Source organism: Cavia porcellus, unplaced genomic scaffold (assembly GCF_034190915.1).
Source record: "Cavia porcellus strain 051 isolate PalLab524CR breed Dunkin Hartley unplaced genomic scaffold, mCavPor4.1 scaffold_10, whole genome shotgun sequence".
In the NCBI taxonomy this organism is placed as follows: Eukaryota; Metazoa; Chordata; class Mammalia; order Rodentia; family Caviidae; genus Cavia; species Cavia porcellus.
In genome coordinates, this window is record NW_026947493.1 from 62,692,187 (window position 1) to 62,710,513 (window position 18,327).

The 18,327-nt window shown below is 33.6% G+C and overlaps 1 long non-coding RNA gene across 4 annotated transcripts in view; it reads left to right on the top strand.

Moving 5' to 3' along the window:
* Window positions 1-8,230: 8,230 nt before the first annotated feature.
* The window catches only part of LOC101788745 (uncharacterized), a 93,178-nt gene continuing 83,081 nt past the window's right edge, over window positions 8,231-18,327 (top strand). For 3 of the 4 annotated variants that reach the window (XR_010050212.1, XR_010050211.1, XR_010050210.1), the window contains exon 1: window positions 8,231-8,423. This is a non-coding gene — a long non-coding RNA (uncharacterized LOC101788745). The remainder of the gene's footprint in view (window positions 8,424-18,327) is intronic. The other variant, XR_216492.3, reaches the window with a different exon arrangement.

Genomic DNA, 18,327 nt, shown 5'->3' on the forward strand with positions numbered 1-18,327 from the left:
GCTTATATTCAGGTTTAACCTATCCTTTAAAGTAGAGAAGGTTTATAGAAGATCAGTTGCTCCAAAGAATAGATCTATGAGGCCAAAAATTGTCTCAGCTGTTAGGCTACAACGTAATCTTACAAAATCTAGCTCGCACTTGCTGAAGATGCTTACTGGTTGTTGGTGTTGTACTACAAATAAAAACAACTTAAACATTGTTTTAGACTGTTTTAAAAATATAGCATACATTTCTAATAGTTCTACATGTATTAAAATGATGAATTTTCATTCTTTGAATATATACAACATCACAATATTGTAGCGATTAGTACATATCTGACATAGAGGCAATGTGTGCTCAGATGTGTGTGTGTGTGTGTGTGTGTGTGTGTGTGTGTGTGTGTGTGTTTGTGTGTGTGTGTGTGTAAATTAGTGGAGAAGTGTAGGAGTTTGTTACCGGGCCCAAGAAACAAACCGGCACAGGATTACATACATTAACACAGGTGACTAACAAGTTGATATTAATTTTTTTTACCTCATTCTAAGTAATGATAGATAAAACATTAAAACTCAAAAATGAAAATGTTAGTACGTGCTGTACACATAGTGGAAACTGAATAATGTTGAATAAACAGATTTGCAATATCCAACATAATTATGTCTGACTACTTTATTAAATTTCCAGTTAGCTTAGGTACTGTAAATCCAAATAAACATTAAGTTCCATATTTTTGAAAGTATGGCATCTAGAATATATGTGGAAGAAGCTTATCAGACCTATTTGAATATTTGTATTTTCCTTTGCCCTGACCTTGTCCTCTAATATTTCTTTTCATTACATCTAATATGCGGGGAACATGAAGTTTTATCCAAATCAAAAGAATTCTTCAATTACCTGGAGAAATGTTTGGAGAAATTATATACACTATTGGACTGGATTTGGCTAGCAGCGGCAGATATTACACCTCAAGAGATCAAAGAAATTTTTAAAAGTATTTTTCCAAAAATGCAAATGTTAGAATAACATCCAAATGCATGTGTACATTGTCACAGAGCAAAGTGAACTAAAATTGGCAACTATATTTTATAGAATTATTTCTCCCACAGACCATTTTTTGGATACTAATATTTGACATGGTTTAATCTTTCCAATTTTTGGAACTGTTTATTGTTAATAATGTAAATAGAAAATGTTAAATTATCCACAAGTAACATTTCACTGTTCATGGTTTGGAAGTGGGTGATAAACAAACCAAATTGAAATAAAGTATGAATGTGTGCTTTGGGGAAAAGTGATTATTTCAAGGAACAGCTGCAGACCTCAGCCAATTGTGAAGTTCTGCCACCTCCATTTATCCAAACAATAACTACTGTTCATTATTCAAATGAAGAATACATGGAAGTGTTCTCAATCTCATCATTCATGTCTTAAAGTATCACTTTCCCCTTCTCATATCCCCCATTTCTTTCGGAAAGGCCAGTGCCATTACTGCTGTCACTTCTCACTTGACAAGTAAGTTCATTTTATGGTCAACAATATCTTTACAATATACTGACACTCATAGCAGTGACAATAATTATAGGTAAAAGTTATCGAACATTTAGCATATGCTAGACAAAAGTCTAAATTGTATTATGGATATATCATCACTTAATTTCTCAAATACCGTATTTTTAAGATATGAATTATTATACATTCTTTATTACCCTGCTACACATGAAGAAACTGATGCACAGATCAATTATGCTACCTTTTGAATTTGCATATTAAACAGAAATGTGTTTAATGAGTGATCTGCCTATTTAATCATCATACAACTGGAACGCAATTCCAGGGTTTTCACCTCAAAATCTATGTTCTACATGATGCAATATCACTAATCAGAGTGGCAGAACTTTTCACACATCAAAATTTATTTTATTTTTTCCCACATATCAAAATTTGGAACAGTCAAGTCAATATACTTACTGATAATTTTTGTGCTATTTCATTTACTCTCAGGAAACTATGTGCTTTGTAATAACAATGACAAATTTCTACATGTACTATCTGTGAACTCTCAGTTTTCCAATCCGTGTTGGCTTCCTGCTGGCTTCCCTTTATTATGGTTTTTAATGTCTACTTGGCTGTCACAACTTGATCAGTCTCTCCTCGTTTCTCTCAGAGGGTACCAGGAATTAAACAGTGGTGACCCCATATTTGTATGCTGAAGCCCCAGTTTTAAGGTAGGATCCCTGTGAAGTAGTTTTGTCATGAATAAAGGACCTTCATAACAGGGTTAGAGTTCATATATGAATGAAAAGGGATCGAGACCCCTTCTTCCCTGCATGTCTCCAACCATTTGAGAACACAAAGAGGAGGTGTTTGTCTGCAAGCCCAGGAAACAAAGCTCACAAGACACCAGAACAGATCTCCTGGAATCCCTAGGCTTCAGATCCGTAAAAAATAAGCATTAGTCTTTAAGACAGCCTACCTGTAACAGTCTTATTATAGCGGTTCTAAATGATGAACACAGAAGGTATTACACACTCTGCTCAGTTTCTTCCCACCAAATCTTCATGATCATTTCAGTAGATAAACATGCATCATGTCACAGATGCACAAAGCTTTCTTTTGCCATCCAATAAACTTCATTATCACTTATTTACCACTCTGGTCTCATAGGAAGTGGTACACCCCTTCTCAAACTAGAATGAGATTTCAGACTGTCTTGTTGAACCTATTTCCATCTTCATGGTCTCAATTTTGTCAGTTATCTCTCTTTTGAGTCCTATTTACATTTCCCTCATCACTATATTTTTTCTGCCAATATACATGTTACATTTTATAGAAATAAATGCTAAAAGTATCACTATTTTACATTAACAAGCATCTTTAAACTAAAAACTCTATTACTCTTTCTATTTCTTTGCCTCTGATGAACCTTTATAATGATTAAAAGTTTGGCTATCAGGAGCCAGAGATATAGCTCAATGGCACAGGTTTTGAGTTTGATCCTCACTATGAAAGAATTCTCTACAAAAGTTTGGCTTCTGATTTCACCACTTTATGGTAACTGATGTCACTAAGATTGTTATTATGTTTTAATTGCTAAATCCTCTGGTTGTGTCTTAGTTTTCATCTTATATCTTTGCTACATTTGACTGCTGAAAAATATGCTTCTGAAATTCTTTTACTTCCTAGTCAACATAAGTATAATATTCATTACATTATGTCATTAATTTCTTTTCTTTTTTCTATGGCAACATTTTCTAGGTTCTATACTTAACTCTTGTGTCAATCATAGCAATCTTCATGGATAATTTCTACATTAACAATATTTTCTAAATGTCCTGTTTGTTTTGAAATGTTTTTTGAAATGAAAATGTATCCAATTTATTTTAGGCATCTGAATTAGAGGTACCAATGCACTTCAAATACTTATTATACATCTCCATATTAGTTAGTTAATTATTGTACTATTCCACTTTTCATCTTAAGAACAAGGACAACAGTGATATAAGGGAATGCAGCTCCCAACCTACTATATATGTCCAGTATGAGTTCATGTTCTCTAAAATCGAAGAATGAATTTTAGGAACAATGGAGACTGGGAGAAAGAAAGCTTCTGTCTAAGAGACAGAAGGGGTGTTGAGTGGCTTGCCCTCAGACTCTGTTTTTTTAGAGACGTTATTATAGAGTAAAATCATGGGCTGAGATGGCTTCAAGATGTGGAACAAATATGAGTATAAGATGGGACGGAACTATGCTTATCCAATAAGATCAATTGCTCAGATAAAATTGATTACATTGGGGACAAATGGGGAAGTGAGTCACATAGAAAGTGGGCATCATTAACAGCAGTGACTCTTCCTGCGGGGTGGGGGGTTGGGTTGGGATGGTGACTCCTGACTTCCTCAGAATCAGAATAGATACAGAACTATTAGAATAGATACAGAACTTCCTCAGAATAGATACAGAACTATTAAGAATATCAGTCCTTAGGATATGGGTACATTTGTTTGATGTTTAGTTTTGAGGCCTGGCCCACAGTAGGAGGTGTCTGTCTCCCCCAGAGTGGCAGAGTGTTTGGGCTTTAGCAGTGGCTTCGTACAGGATCTAGCCCTGTCTCACTGCGTTAATATTTCTAACTCACCTGCCTATAACAATAGCAAAAGAAAAAAAAAACAAAAGAATAATGTGTCTCGCACTGTGTTTGACCCAATATATTCCCCCAAAGCTTTTTTACTTACTGAACTTTTAACAGCATAGACCCTCACCTCTCTGCCTTAGTGTACCTTTAAAAATTCCTCGGACACAATACCATTTGAGCTTCCACATTCTGCTGTTTCTTGGTGGATTTTCATTCATTCGTTTTAAGATAATGCTTGACTTTCACCTATTTTATGACTTCTGTTTTAGATTCTGCTGATGTCGTAATAAATTATCACAAACTTAGTGACTTAAATAACCAAAAAATTAATCATCTAATAGTTCTGTGGATCATAAATTTGATTGATCTCACTAAACTACAATGTAGACCTTGATGGCTGTATTTATTTCCAAATGCTCTAGGAGAGGACTTGTTCTCCTGATAATTCAAATTGTTGGTAGAATTCCTTTCCATGCAAGGAGACTGAGCACTCCATTTCCTTGACAGTTATCACCTCAGGGTAGATTTTAGCTTCCAGAAGACTCTCTCTGGCCTAAGGCTCAACATCTCAGCAATGCGAGAAAGCATCAAACTCCTCCCATACTGTCACCTCTCTCCCTCAGTCTAGAAATAGTTTTAAGAACTCGCATGATTAAAAGTCCACCCCCACAATCAGTGGAAATCTACAGATCTCAAGGTCCTCGCCTCGATCCCAGTTGCAAAATATCTTTTGCTATTTGATGCAATATATTAACAGATGCAATGGGTTACCTCAAGGATATCTTCAAGGGGGCATTATTTTGCCTACTCTGACCTACTCGTTGGTCTCTGAATTTTACATGGACCCCAAATACATACTCCTTATTTCAGTTATTCAAATTTACACCCTTATAACTACAAATCAGTATTCTAAATGTCCTCTAAATTTCAGCATCAAAAGTTTCAGATCTTTCTATATATATTGCATTAGTTACTCTTCTGTTTGCCATCACAACTTAAATGAGGAGAGGATTTTTGGCTTACAATGTCCAGTGAGTTCAGTTCATAATCAGCTAGCTCCAAGACAGAAAGGACATGGTGGAATGGCCTGGTGGGGACTGACTGCTTTTCTATAGGAATCAGGGAGCAGAAACAAAGAGAGGATCCAGGAACCAGTATACTCCTTACAATTCACATCCCTAGTGACCCGCCTCTAGGTCACTCTCCTATCAGCCTACTCAGCTACAGAACTCAGTGAAGGATTAATTTACTTGACTGATGTAGTGCCCCAAAGATCTAATCACTCCCAAATACAAGAGACATTTGGGGAACATTTTAGATGTAAACCATAACACGTATCATCTAAATTATGAATAGGTGAGGTTGTGGGAAGAATTTATCCTACGGTACAATTCTCTCTTCATGGGTCTGTGTAAGTAGAGAACTAGTTTTTCTGCTCCTAAATGGTTGAAAAGTTTTAGACAGCACTTATAGTCATTCCAGTTCTTAAATAATAGAAATTGAAAGGAAAAGAGGTCTTATGATCTCAAGCAATTCTAAAAGCCAATTGAGAAAAATGCACTGGTTTTCACAACTGGGAAAGGATTTTCTGTGATGAGCTGTGTCCTCTGAGTCATCCATACTTTATTCTGAAAACATATGTTTTTAGATAAGTGCTTATCATTCTGTTTCCTGGTTGAAGAATTTTGGGATTCTTGAAGGTTTTTTTTTTTTTTTTTTTTTTTTCAACTTATACTTTCTCTTGCTCTTTCAGTCCATTTCAGTAGTATTTGTACTGACCTTTGAACCTCAAGAACTTTGTGTGTATCACATGTTTTTACTCAATTGGTTGAGATACCAGTCCATACATCTTTCCTGGATAATCTCTTCTATTTTTTTCTCTGAATTTTATTTTAAAATAAGACCCTTAAGCTTCTTAGATACTCTCTTGTTTGATTGAAGAAATTTAAGTCAAACTCGCAATCCTTAGAAATCCTTTTGCAATTTAGTCTGATTGTTTGAACAATAAGAGGCACTACCAAAAGGTTGTTCATATGCAATCTCCATCTTGTCTCTAAGGCACATTTTCTAGATATCAAATCTTTTAATTATAGTCTTTTGCCTTCTATATTGGCTGAGGATTTCCCAAACCATCATGAATGTTTTATTTTCCTAGTAATCCCATCAGTTTACCTTTCTCCTCTCCCAAGTAGCAGGAAGACACCAGGCCAAATTTTCAACACTCTGAAAATTTCCACAGTTTCAAAATTAACATTTTATTATTATTTTGCTTTGCATACCTATATCTCTTATTAGACTGTGAGTTCCCTGTGAACAGATAGATGACTCCTAGAATTTTTTGTATCTGCAGCACATACCATTGCTTAATAATGTATGTTAATTAAACAACAAATACAAATAAGTTATTCAACAAGCCATTCTCTACTTCCATTCTTTTGTTGGCTTCCATTCTTTTGTTGGATTGAGAGGCAGGGATGTCTCTGAAATGTTAGGTAACTATTTCAATTGAAGATGACCTCTCTCATTTGAGAAATAATTATGAATACTCTAAATTTGAAGACACAATTCAATCTATATGATTGACTCAACTAATATGAAGGTTTGTACAAATTCTAATTAGTTGCTTTGAAAATGTTACAAACTTACTTTAAGAGAAACCTTCAGTAGGCATAATTATATTAGCAGTTTTCACTGAAATAAATAATAGATATAAAATAAATCGTCTTCTTTCTTAACATGATTTTTAGGGGATCCTAATATTCAAAACAGAAAATGAGTAACTTTACTTGTTGAATTATTTTTTCATTCAGCACCAAATAAAAATAATTCTCAAAGGCCTTCCAATGATATCTAATAGAGAATAAGGTCATCTTATTAAAGGCAGTTGTGCCATTTTTTAATGACAGAATTTCTTAAAAGTTGATATTCAGTACATTTACTAAGGCATGTACATATGTCATAATTATTCACAAACCAATAATGACATATTTTCTTTCATGTCAAGGATCAGAATCAGATGATTATCTCCCAGTGTTCATTAAACTGATAACACGATGATTGTCCTGAGAAAAGACCCATGTTACTTAACAAAACAATTACTCTAAATAAGATTTAAGATAGTTTTACACATATTTACCCTAACAAAATCATATTCTTGTCTATATTTTAATTTTATCTTTATTTGAAGTGACCTATAAAATAAAACTTTTAAGGACAGAATTATATAATACAGAATTCAGGTAAAATAAATTTTCTTCACTTTACTGTAGAATTATAACCTGATAAAATTGTTAAAATGAATTTAGCAGAGGCTGTAGCTTTAGTAATATCTATTAAGCACATAACATTAACTTCATGTGTATTCCAGGTAATGATTTTACATGTGCTATCAAGAGTGTATTTATTTGAAAATTAGATATATCAATTAAATTAGATATATCGAGTATTTATTTGAAAATTAGATATATATCTATATTCTTAGATATATATATCTTATTATATATCTATATTCTTATATTAAAGAATAGCACTTTAAGATGCCTTAGATGTATAACAGTCTAATGTTTCTATATGAAAATAGTCAGATTATTGATTAAAATACAACAGCTTCATTTACTTAGTGTATTCGATGTAAAATGTAACTCATGATTTCTTATACTTCTGTTAATCAACACAGTTGATTATATGTAGTAATTATACAGGGGAGAAATAAGCACAGATAATGCTGAGTTAATATGAGTGCATGCAATATTATTTAAATTCAGCAGAATTAAATAAAAAAATAAAATGAAACTAACAAAGATGCACGAAGGACAAAAAGATGCAATCTTTCCTTAGAAACAGTTAAATGTGGAGAATTAAAAAAGAATAGCTACATTAAAAAGGATGTCTTCCCTGCTGCTGAATATGTTTCTCAGTTCAGAGGGGGTGGCATTACATCCTACCTCCTCACTCTACTGCAATCTGTTCCCGACAGGACTATCCATCTGTTTAGCCTAAACAGCCCTGCAGTTGCTTATGTGCTTATTCACAGATGTAAGTAGGAGGTTGACTGCAGGTTTTCTGACTTATACTTGAATCCAAGCTAATGTGACACATTTGGAACCATAGCTGCACATGTTCTGGTTTAATTGGGAAATCTCTCCTTTGACTTTCAGAATAGCATAGAAGCAGAAACTCTGAGTCTAAACAGACCTAGATTCTGAACAGAGCTGATGCTACTTGGAGAAGACTGGAGAAGCAGTAAGAAACCAAGGGTGACCGAGAGGCAGGGATGTCTCTGGAAGAAGTGAGCAGCTGGCATTCTTCGTAAGTGTTCTGTGCAGCATTGATGGGAGGTAGAGATCTCGGGAAGAGTCTGGTGGTTTAACATGATCTATGAATGACCAAAAATATCCTAATAGTACAAGATAATTAGGGCCTCCTTTGTTTCTATAAACAACGACAGTCTTGTACAATTCCTGAGACACTCTCACTGGTTTATATGATATTCTTGGACTTTGGAATTATTTATAAATGGAATAGTATTTTTTGGCTGGAAGTTTGAAAAGGTGGAGGCGTAAGTCAGGAATTGGACTGCGTTCACACGTCTAGATTTTAATCAGGGTACCCTACAAACGATGTTGGAGACGGCACAATGTTGACAGAGCAAGACACCCTGAACATGTGTCAAGCAAGGAGAGCCTGCAGCTGCGAAACAGCCCTTCAGCATGGTTATTAATGGTGCATTTTGCCTTCTAAAGTGCTCGGGCTCCTAGTGGTAACTGCTTTAAAGTGAAAACTAGCCTCCTCGGTTTTCAGAACACTTGTTATCTAAGGACATCACACATCCACATCCTTGTGTGGCTCTTTGTAACTCCTTTTCAAAATTATTTAAAAAGCTCAATTCCAACTCATATGTAATGTATTCAAGGAAGCCTCCGCCATCCTATCAGTCAGTATTAATAACTGGCTGCCACCGTAATTCCACAGTGCTTCGTTTCTTCTGGGTATTGTGCTTAAAATTTAAGTGAGTCACTATTATAGCTTACTTTTATTTTCTAGTGGGTTTGAAATCTTATTTCTATTTGTGTGACTCTATTTCTTAGCATTGCATTTTAAAGAAAGTAGAGGCTCAATCAATGCTTAACAAATTTGAAGTATTAATAAAATTAAGTCTTAGTGAAGCCTTTGCATAATTACGAGTACATCCAAATAGACTAGTTTTAAAATATTGATTTCTTATAATTCTTATCAGGTTTTTATTTGTTTAGCCCTTGCTAACTTGAGAATATTTATCTAATAAATATGTCTATGCAAATATAATCTGCTAATTTTATCTAGATGGGTGACAAGTGGCTATTGTACAATGTGACCTGGGAAGGAAATAAAAGTTGCAATCTTTTAAGAAATGAGGAAAGAATATAATATCTGTGGAATTTTTCAGAATGTAAGTTTGCCTTTTCTGACAAATAGTGACTACTGAGAAAGAGAAAAACTTGGGGCTGGCAGTAGGCAGGGTGGGGGGAGAGACAGGGAGAGGGAAAAGAGAGGGAGAGGAAGAGGGAGAGAGAGAGAGAGAGAGAGAGAGAGAGAGAGAGAGAGAGAGAGAGAGAGAGAATTAGAATGAAAATACTCTCTTTATAATAACAAACAGGGACATTATTCCCATTCTTATCTACTTCAGCAAGTCTTCCTGCCAAGTTTACATTAGAGCAAAATCACTCCTCAGAAGTCTCTGCATTTTTACTGTGATATAAAGTCACAAAGACAACAGAAATAGAGCATTTATTTTCAAGTCCCACTCTGGGAGGACTAAAATGTACTTCCTAAAATGTACTTCACTGTTTTCTAAGGGAAGAAATGAAAGAGTAAGATTACAGATGTCTTTTTCAAACACACACACACACACACACACACACACACACACATGTAAGCAAGGGTGCCTGTGCATCCATTCGTGCTTCAAATTTGGCAGCTTCACCTCTAGCTAAGCATCTTGATCTCCTAAAAATCTATTTATCTGAAGAAATTGTTCCTTGGTTAAACATGATTCCTAAAATCACAGACGTAACAGTAATAAAATTTAATACATTCTTAAATAATTGTAAGTTTCATTACAGCTTTCTAGAAAGCTTTATCAAGCCAAATATTGAGAGAGGAAAAACAAAATAGAGAAGCAAAGCTAAGAAAGATTCAAAACAGTGAGAAGTAGAATTTCTTCTTCCCCAAGAGACTCAAAGAGACCAAACAGGAAACTTCCCTGAAGAGCGCCAGACAGGAGACTCCAGCTGCCATTAATGCCCTGGGACACACTCTACCTTGCCTTTAACGTGTGAATGAATCCCACCATTTTTGCCACTCCATGAAGCAGTTCTGGAGCTCCTATTTTGTGATTATTTTTGTGAGTTATGGCAAAAAATACAGTGAAATGTACAGGCTCAGAAAATATTATGGTGCATCTTCATCGATACTATTCAATGGATCTGACACTACGATTTTTAGCATTTTCCAAAAGTAAAAATGATCATGAAAGGCTAATGTTTTGATTGATTCAGGACATTAGGAAAGTCATGACGGTACAGCTAGACACTCACAAAACAGGCCTGCTTTAGAAAGTGGCAATTTTGATGGATAAGTATGTTCAAATTGGAGTGTTTTGAGGCAGTTAATGTCAATGTGTCTTAACAGTGAAAAAAGTCAAGCACTCAACATTTTTTGATCATACTTTGTAACTCATATTATGTGGAATGATAGGAAGCGAAATGAAGATTACATTACTAGCCATATGTATGAAGAAATTTCCAAACTGAATGGACATAGTAGTCATAAGGATAGTCAATCTTTTTGATGTTGATAAAGGTAGTTCCATTAATAACATTTGAAATAGAACAGAGATAAAGCAAAAGCTCTGTAGTTTGCATACTTACTTTTCATATATGTCAGTTATTGTGATTGTTACAGCATTATATGAAATGGGTAGAATATTCATTGTCACCTGCTTTTGACAGATTACTGTGACTTACACTCTGCCTTGAATAATGTCTGACACCTCATGGTGAACTCAGGTTTTAAAACTAGTGTTTGAAGCACAAAGTAGTTCTACTGTAGTTTATTGTACAGTAGACTAAGCTGTACTAATATAATAGATGTAAGTATAAAATATAATTATCTAGCACTTTGGGTTTTTGTGCAGATGGTAGTCTAAACTTAAAAAATAAAATAATATTTCATTAAAACATTAGTGTTACAGAACCAGAATAATACTATGGCATCAAGCATTATATAGTTGTCCTGTTTTGATACGCTATTTATGTGCTAGATAATATAGGAGGAAATCTCAAGTAAACTTTTTATGTAAATAAAATCTTCAGAAATCCAGGGAGACATCTTACAAGCAACATCCACCAATTTAATAAATTAAATTCTGGTATAACGACTTGTCCAGTTCTGCATTGCTAAGTCCATCAAATTAAGTTTAACTGCAGACATAGACAGTCCTGGCTGGTGCTGTGAATTTAATGCCATTTCCTATACAAAAGAACAAAATACAAAACAGCAGATTCAGCAATGTAAAAATTTAGCACATTTATATCTTTATTCCTGGTTTGGCTCAAAACTTATACTCAAGTTATGTGAAAAATGTTCCTATTTCTACTGATTCATTTCAGCTAGTGATTACTGTGAATCTATTCCATGACTATTTTTCTTCTAAACTCTAATTCAGAACACTAAATTCCAAGATTTTCTTCTGATTCTCAAAACTTTCTTCTTCAATTTAGATATAAATTTGAGTACAATTGCAAAGTATTTTATTGGTGTTGAAATCTACCCATCTTCTAGGATGCCTGTCCTTGATGTTGATTATTGCACTTCCTGCATTTTAATGCTGCAACTGAACTATTAAATCTTCTTCCATAAGTGCTATATAATATTATGCAATATTTTTGAATACTGGTGTCATCTCATTTTATGCAATTCAAAATCAATTTGAAAAACCTGATGAAAGAGCTAATTATATAAGGAAGTGTACAGTTAATAAAAATAAGTTAGGAGTATGTAGGTAGCTTGGAACTTCACCAGAAGAGGATTGCTGCACAGATTGCCTAGAATGAGGATCGCCTGGGGACACAGAAGGCATCCTGTCTAATGTGTGCCTAACTTGAATTTGAAAGGAATATTTGTATCACATAGGTTATAATGTTGGATAAGACTAAAGATTTTTTGAGATAAATTTATAGCTTTAGGTAAATAAATAATTTAAAGAGAAATTGCACAGATAATAGTTATTTCTTCACTGTAAGTATTTGCGCACATGGCTATTTGGCAGGAAGCCAGTAGAAAGTATTCCCTCCTTCACTGGTTCTGGAAAGATCTCTCAGGCACCTTGTACCAATCTGAGCCTTGAAGTCTATGATCAATGTGTGTCTCATACCAGATTTATACCAACCTGTAAGCACTATAGCCATTAGCCCAATGGGACTAGAAAATGTTTTCTTTTTATCATACCTTCTGTTTTTAATTACAATTATTATTTGCATGCTTAAGATGCACCCAAAATTCACCCAAAATGTTAAATACCAGAAACTGTTCCTAGTACACCAATTTCACTTGATACAGAAAAGAAAGAATACATATAATAATAAACAATGAGAGGTTATTCTATATTAGGCCTTTTTGAAATCATTATAACCTTATTGAAAGATACTTTCTTAGCTTTATTTCTAGCAAGATAATGCACTTTTGAAGGTTAAAATTATTAAACATAGGCAATGTTTAAAAGTGTGTTACTTAAGATATTACATTACAAAATAAAATCCAAAAAGTAAATCATAGGAGATGATTAAGGGACAGTTGGATTATCCCATAGTGAGAAAATTAAACAAACTACCCTCCATGGGGCAAATGTCACCTATCATGATTCTCTTGGCAACAGACCTATCGGGTAGCTATCCAACATTTGTATAGTGTGGGAAAATATTTCGACTAAGGTCTACAAGTCTTTCCAGTAAAGCTCAGCCTTTATAATCACAGAGAAGTATTGCATTTTCACTGGGAAATGAGTACATGAAAATAAAAATCATCTGGGAAAGAGTGATCAGAAGAGTTTTCATTCAATCCACTAAAACCATTTTCATTATTACTCCTTTCTGAAGCCTGAGTTCTCCCAGGAATTTTAGCCAACTGGAATCAATCTTCTCAACTAATTTTGAAAGATATATCTTAAGAAATACAAGAAAAAAATTTTGGCCATATGCGTTCTGAAACTAAGCCAAATCCATTATCCTTATCTGACGAGCAATATCTTCCCCTTTCACCCTCTACCATGGTGAAAAGCTAAACCAATCCAGTCAGTCTCCCACGCATGCTCACCATTTTGCTACCAGTACTTCCCGCAACTGTATTTCTCAAACAATATGTTCCAAGACTTTAACATCTCCAATATCTCATGAAACTATTTACCTTTTGCTTCTGCTGATACCCAATTCCCTCTTGGAGTGACAGTAAATTTCCTAACTTCTGGCAGGGAAAGGGCTCAGTTTTCCATTTGAATATGCTACAGAATTACTAGTACTATTTTTATTAAATCAGCATCATTCTTCTTCTTCATTTAATGAACACCTTTTACTTAGATTCATAAAGCATAGCTTTAGTAAATTTGAAACTTCCTTGGCTGTCAAATCTAATCTTCCAGTTAATTTTCCCTATATAGAAGAGGGATGTAAGTCCTCATTTACAGTCGTCTTGATGATAATTTCTACTGCAGTCAGGGGAGAAGTCTAGCACTTATGTGGAAAACAAACACAACATAACTCTAAAGACACTGAATGACCCTAAGACTCTGTTTTAATGGCTCATTCCATAGACATACATTGGAAGTTATATATTCTGGGACTCTTTTTCTCTCTTAATCTCTAAAGTTGAAAATAGATATATTTTCCCAGTTAACTTTTGAAATCAAGTTGAAAACTGTTTGAGATAATCATAATTGCTTATAAAGGAGTGACAATGTAAATTTATGATCTCTAATGTAGTTTAAGTATTATTGCTCCTGGAAAATCAAATATGTTCTGTGATTTTGTCCAGTTTTCCTCTTTCCTTTCCCAAAACACTTCTTCCCAACCTCTCCAATTGCTATATTTTTGGGTTTATCTGTATTTAGCTACTTCTCTCTTTTTTTAAACATGATCTAACATACAACTGTATGTAAAAGACTGATATCTTTAAGAACAAAAATTATTCAATTTTCCAATACAAGAAACTTTATGAAAAGGGTCCTACTCAAGATAAAGGAGTATGTACCTGAAGAATGCTGACCCTTCAAGGATGCTTGGGGAGGTAGGGCACACAAGGAAATGACCAGAAATTAAGTGACTGCCATACAATTCACATGGTATTATTTGGCAAGAGAGCAGGGTAGAAGGGTAGCCTGGAAGCAACAAAAATAAATTGTAACTTTGGTTTCATTAAACATGCTTTTCACAACAATAAATATCATTCTTTTGAACTTCCAGCCTTCCCTCTAAGTCCACTTATAGAGAACCAAAGAAAAATGGATAAACAACTTGAGAATTTTAGTAACAAGGAACACTAGAGGATGTCAGAACTACAGCAATCAGTTTTTAAAAAGTGTAATGGGAAAGAGAGATAAGTCATCGGTTACACTATTTGAAGCCATTTCTCTGTAGTTATTCATTTAAAAGGTCAGTTTGCAAATTTACTTTGCAAATGGAACAAATTAAGTAAATGATAGGCTGTGAGGAGATTACACGCTGCATGTTAGCCAGCAGGGCACTGATGAGACCAAATAGAATGGGATTACTGAGTGATTTTTCAACTGTTAAATGGTAGCACAGCAGGAAAACATGTAAGGTTCTGTGATTTGAAGCAAAGCTTCATGAATAGCTTTTTAAAATATTTAATTATTTCTCCTTTTGTTAGTACTCTCAAACTTGTACTGTTATTTAGTAATTCCTTTTAGTAAGGTTTCTCAAAGTATCCTTTAAATTCTGCTCCACTTCAAATGAAAATAATTGATCACATAAAATCATTTTAAAATACTGCATGAAAAACACATTTAAGTATAACTATTTTATTCTTTCTTTGCATTCAAAGTGTGTTAATTTCTTGTTCAGAAAAGAAGAAAACAGAAAAGTAATAAGTTAACCAGGTTACCTTTTTACACAGCATTGAGCAAAATTACTTTGTAAAAGTAGGATAGAAAATATGTTTATCTGTTGATGAAATATATATATATATATATATATATATATATATATATATATATAGTGCTGCCCAATCTGGTATACCAAGAGCATTTACTTCATGTTGTGATGAGTATCTATGAGCTGATAAAGAGGGGTTAATTTATTTGAAGCTGTTTTTCACTAGAATGGCACCAGCTAGATTTGCAACAGAACATCTATCTCATTTTCCCTACCAATATATTTTTAAATGTATGATTTTAAGAAGGTTTGGAATAAACTAGTAATTTTATTTCTATATGGTTTGGTATACATCTGTTATTTTGTCTCTCAGTTTTTTTTTTTCCTCCTGATGAAGACATTCCAATTTTCCTTAAAGATTTAGAGCTCATCCTATTTTAATTTACTAGGTCTACATGACATTGATTCTAGAGAGGACCACAAGATCCAGGGTGGACAAAGTAGATTGTAGTCATTCTTCCAGCCATAGTAACAGGAGGAAAGATGCATGAGAGATCATGTGTTTCCAAAACACTGATATTCATTTTATGGAAAGACATAAGCAAAGCAAGAGGGACATAAGAAAAGCAAGAATCACCCATGCTGGAGTTGAGAAAATAACTCAAGTGTTTCTTTATGATGACATCTTGAACTGAGTTGTTATCCCTTTTAAAGGCAAATGGTAGAATCAACAAGGCTGACTTCACGGAGAAATCTCTGATATAATGTGGAATCTAAGCCCTCCTACCTTGAAGGGAAGCAAGCCTCTCCCTCATTACTTCTTTCCTTATTAGTTCTGACTACACAAGATAATACATTTAGCAACAGTTGTTTCATTTTCATAACATTTCATTGTATAAACCAGTCACATGTATAAATAAGAAGTTACTAGTATCTCAACTGATATGTTGCTAATTCTAAATCTGATGACTTGGTAAAATTAATATGAGCTCATTTTAATGTTAAATTCTATCCTCTCTTCCTACACCAAGCCTATTTATTACATTTATTTACTAAAGTAGATTGAAATATAATCAAACCTTTCAAGACCAATTATACCAGATGCATGTCAAATTATATCATAAAATACAACAAACCATTCCTAAAGTCACAGTAAATGAGGCATAGAAAGTCTTCTCTTTCCTCATGATTAAACTGTGAAAAAAAATCAATGGATGATTGTACCATGGACAACTAACTACAGAATCAAACCACAAATGATTTTTTTACTAAGAAAAAAGGAATTAAACAAGGAAATAAAATTGTAACATCTAGAATATGTTTAACGGTTCAATATCACTCACCTAAATAAAATCACTAGATGGTTTCTTCTTGACGGAATGCTTAAAATGAATCTCAAATATCAACTGCTTTTAAGATGAGAATGTAAGGCTCCCAAAGCAACTGACTTTAAACTGCTGGCACAGTTACACACTCTACTCCTAAACCTATTTGATTACCTAGGAAAAATGGAAATTGATTCCTACCTGGACTGAAGCTTTATCTTTAGACGAGACATGAATGATATTTTCACAACTCAAAAAACTGGAGAAGGGATTTATGCTGTATTTCCATTCAAACATGGTCACTCAGAAGGTCATAAGCTTCCTGTTACATCCAGTTGAACTTTTGGTGTCAGACTCAGAATCTTCCTCACATAATGACATTAATATTTTCTTTCAACTTTGTTACCACCACCATCACGCCTTCATTAGTGCAGAACTTAGCATTTTTTCTTAATACGTATTTGTAAAATTCATAATATTTACGTTTCCTGGGGGTAATTAGTACGTATGCATATTTTAATTCCTTTTCTTGTTTCCCTTCCCTTCCTTCTGTCCCCCTCCATCTCCTGATCTCCCTCTCCTTTCAGAAAGATCGATCTCCCTTCTTCCTATTTTTATCTTTTATTTTGCTCTTTTCTTTTGTGCTTCTCAAATAAGAGAAGGAATATGATATTTAAACTTGTGTGTTTATTTCATTCCACATTATCATCTTGTTGTGCGTCCATTTTCTTACAAATAACTCAAGTTTTACAATAGTTTTTCAGTATTTCAATAACAACATAATATATATGTATATATACACATGTGTATGTGCACTTGAGCGACAGAGATAAAGCCAAGAAAAAGTGAATGAAAGAAATTGATTTAGTAAAATGCAGAATCTTAGAATGGGAATAATATTAGAATTTAAGTTGAATGATACAATATATGCAAATAATTTAGCAAAGTAATAATTAGTGAAAGCATCAAGAAGATATTTTAGATTTGTTAATGTTAACTGTTTTGACAGATTAATTTTGGACCTAGCTTCCCTTGACTTCTTTTTAAACATATCTGAAATTATCAGTATTTAATTGCTGCTTCTCTTCAAGAATAATCTAATGGGAAAAAGGCTATTGTAGATGCAAAGGTCAAATATAGGATAAATTATAGAGCAATATCTATTTCGTGTGAAAAGTTCTTCTATGAAGAATGAAGAACAAATGGTCTCTATAATATCAGTAAGATATAGATTAAATTAAGGCATTAAAGAAGCAATTTTACAATTGTGAAAGAAAATACTTAAAGGATGTGTTATAAATTAAAATGGATCCTGTGATATTCTGTTTCAGATTAGCTATCAAGAAAGGACCTGAACCAGAACATTTCTTTGATTGTATCCTCTGGTAGATTTTTATCTTGCATATTTTAATATATATGAACTATTAACAGGTGTGCCATTGAATTTGTTTTACAAAATATTTGTATTGTAGCATTATGATTCCTTAAACTTTTATTGAAATTTTATATTTTTTGAATTCTTAATTGAACCAATATTTACATGAATATGTGTGATACAATGTGGTATTTAATGCATGCAGGCAATATACAGTCATCAGATCTGAGTAGTTAGTGTATCTATTACCCCATTCATCAATTCTTTGTGATAAAAGCACAAGAAATTCTTTCTGATAGCTATTTTCAAATATACAATTCATTGTCAACCAAAGCTACCATACTATACTATAGAACATTAACACTTAG